Source organism: Etheostoma spectabile, chromosome 14, assembly GCF_008692095.1.
Source record: "Etheostoma spectabile isolate EspeVRDwgs_2016 chromosome 14, UIUC_Espe_1.0, whole genome shotgun sequence".
Classification (NCBI taxonomy): Eukaryota; Metazoa; Chordata; class Actinopteri; order Perciformes; family Percidae; genus Etheostoma; species Etheostoma spectabile.
In genome coordinates, this window is record NC_045746.1 from 11,566,071 (window position 1) to 11,569,284 (window position 3,214).

Genomic DNA, 3,214 nt, shown 5'->3' on the forward strand with positions numbered 1-3,214 from the left:
TGGGAGGAGGCCTCGGGGAAGACCCAGGACTAGGTGGAGGGATTATATCTCAGGCCTGGCCTGGGGACGCCTCGGGGTCCCCCATTCGGAGCTTGTTGATGTGGCTCGGGAAAGGGAAGTTTGGGGTCTCCTACTGGAGCTGCTGCCCCCGTGACCCGATACCGGATAAGCAGATGAATGGATTGATTGATGGATGGATTGTTTTAATATGTAGATCATTAACTGCACCTTGTCACTAATATTGTGACTTCTTTCTTTCTATACTCCAACATTTCAGTGTTCTTGGACTGAGGAAATTTGAACGTAGACTGACTAGACTCAATCTCTTGTTTTGTACTGTGTGCAAGTCCTTCCTTGTTGCAATCTCTAAACATTTGCCATCAAACTTGAGCAAAGGAAAGGGGGTTTGCAAAAAGCGAGACATGAAGCTTGTTCCCTGTGGGTTAGACGCGAGTGGACAAGCACTACAGAACATCAAACAGGTGAAAGGCCACTGATTGGATTTCTCATTTGCACTTCAGGGAGCGATGCAGCATCTCAAATAGATAAATGCATTTTGATTTTGCCTGTTTTAGGTAAAAAATGGTGCTACAATATTTACCACAGGCCACAGTGTTGGTAAAAAGCAGTGGTAGATGTATCCTTATGAACCAAGAAACAGCTTGGCTGAAGTGTAATTTAAACTCTGGAGTATTGTTGGTAAAGTTCTGTGTCAGCCAGGCTCACTTAACACAAGCCAAGTCAAAACACTAAACCTTCCCATTGCACCTAAATGCTCCAGAAAACTGATGACTATGAATCAGACAATAGTACAGTCACAGACGCGTCCCGAATAACAACAAATAACTTATCCTGTTGCTTGGTTAGTATATTTTGTAAAAGAGCAACTTGTGTGAAAACTTTAATGTAAAAAATGTGTATTAACTCTAAATATTCCAAAGTTTGAAAGGCATTTTTACACTAAGGTTTGTGGAAATGACCTGACCTGAAATGAACAAAAATAGGCAAACTGTCTTTGGATGCCATACTGAAGTCCAGTCTGAGCAAAGAGACTGGTGAAGGACATATCGCAATTTTGAAACAGGCTGCACTAAAATTGCAGTTACTTTTTGGATCAACTAATGTTTGTGAATCTTTTTTTCCATCTCAGAAATGCGTGAAATCTAAGGTTCAATCGGTCCATCCCCAGATGTGTGAAGCAGTTGTTTCAAGAGGCCACAACAGAAACCTAACCAGACAACAGAAAACAAGGAATGCAGACAGTCTCATGGATTCAGAAGTTTAAGGTACGAAACATTTTGACCACTCCTGCATCAGAGGATATTGATTAGTGTCCATCAGGTTTGTTCAATACCGATCAAAGGTCAACACTTGACTTCCTATGTCTGTGTAGAAAGACTTTTATAGGTTGTGAGGATGAAAAACAAGTAATGACTAGAACTAAAACGAGAGAGCGAGAGACTAAATTTTTATCTTTTTTAAAAGTGTTTTAAAATGTACTATTGAAACATAATTGCAAAACCTAAACTTCTCACATCACATAACAGAACCAAATATATACTGTATCTTAATTTGGAAAATTAAATAAATTAGTCAAAGAAACAGAACAGTGATAACAGCAAGCAGAATACAGAACGAACAACAAGAAGTGCCGACATCAAGCTAAAACATAGAAGACATTAAAACCATTTATGAACCAAAGTGAGCTAACCGTGACATAAGTGTCCACAGATCTAGGGTGCAGTGGGAGAGAGTTCTAAAGTTTGGAAGCTACAACCTTAAAAGCCCAGTCTCCTTTTGTCTTGACCCTGGAGCAAGGAACAACTGATCCTGAGCAGAGGACCTCAGAGCTGCTAAGAGAGGGCTGCAGAAGCTCTTTAATGAAGGCACGCACCTGACCATGAAAGGATCTTAAACTGGTTCTAAAATGAATGGCAGTAGCATTTTGGAACAATGGTAGGCGATTCAGGGTCTCACGCGGTTCAAGTCTTACTAAGGTATGTAAAAAAAGAATTACACTAGTCAAATCGGAGGGGGTAGAGTAGCCAAAAATTGTACTCAAGTAAAGGTACTGTTACTTTAGAATAATATGACTCAAGTAAAAGTAAAAGTAGTCATCGAAATAATGACTTGAGTAAGAGTAAAAAAGTGCTTGATGAAAAAACTACTCAAGTAGTGAACGTCTGATTAATTTCTTAACACAAGCATCAATCAGACAGACAAAAATACAAAATAATCATCTTTTAGGCAAATTATAGTTCATCCAATCAATAGAATAAATTAAAATTAATTTATTAATTACAAAATAGCTTAAGTGAAGAGACTTGTCACATCAAATTTGGATGGATACTGCATGTGCAAAAGATACTGTATGTAACCTAAAAGACAAACGTCCACCTCTCCACAGCAAAAACTAAAACTACCGCTACGTCTCCTCAGGTTAGATGTTGAGTTGTTGAACGCTCACATGTCCGTTTGTTTTGGTCGACACAGAAGGCACCGCATAATGTAGCTGCTGTTTCACACTTTTCCTAAAAGGTAACCATGCTTTCACTATGAGGCCGGGGGGGGGGGGGGGGGGGGGGTTCCTCCTGGCCTGCGTTGCCTTGGCAACAGTTGATTCTGACATATTTGATTTGCTACGACCGTAAAGCTAACATGTAATTTATGAAACAAACATGACCAAAAAGACAAACAATACAAAAAAAACACCTAATCTGAGGTATCCAGTCCAAGTTTCCTTGTGTAATGGCCTGTGCACACCTTTTACATAAATCAAAAGGTAACAGCGGACTGTGATTTCTGTTCCTGGTAGAATCAGTTTAAACGTGACACGCCCTAACCCCTTATTGGATTAATGTTAAGTGGTTATACAAAAGCCAGCTGTTTAAATTTCCGGAAAAGACAACAAATTAAAACACATTGTTTAGTTGCCATTTTATGGTAGTTAGCTTTTATAAGGAACAGGAATTTATGGAAGAAATATTTTGGCAACAAGTATCTGTACATAGTTACACCACCATTTAGTAAATGTACAAAAATCTCCCATTCAACGGCAATTCTGTGAATAAATCTTACCTTTATCCCATGCCTTTTTAAGAAAGGTCACGAGAGACTAAAAGTAATAGTGTTCCTCCAACATAGTTTAACTAGTGTAAACAATCATATTATAGCCATTTTATCTAACTCAAGTGAAACAGTCACAATTAAACTT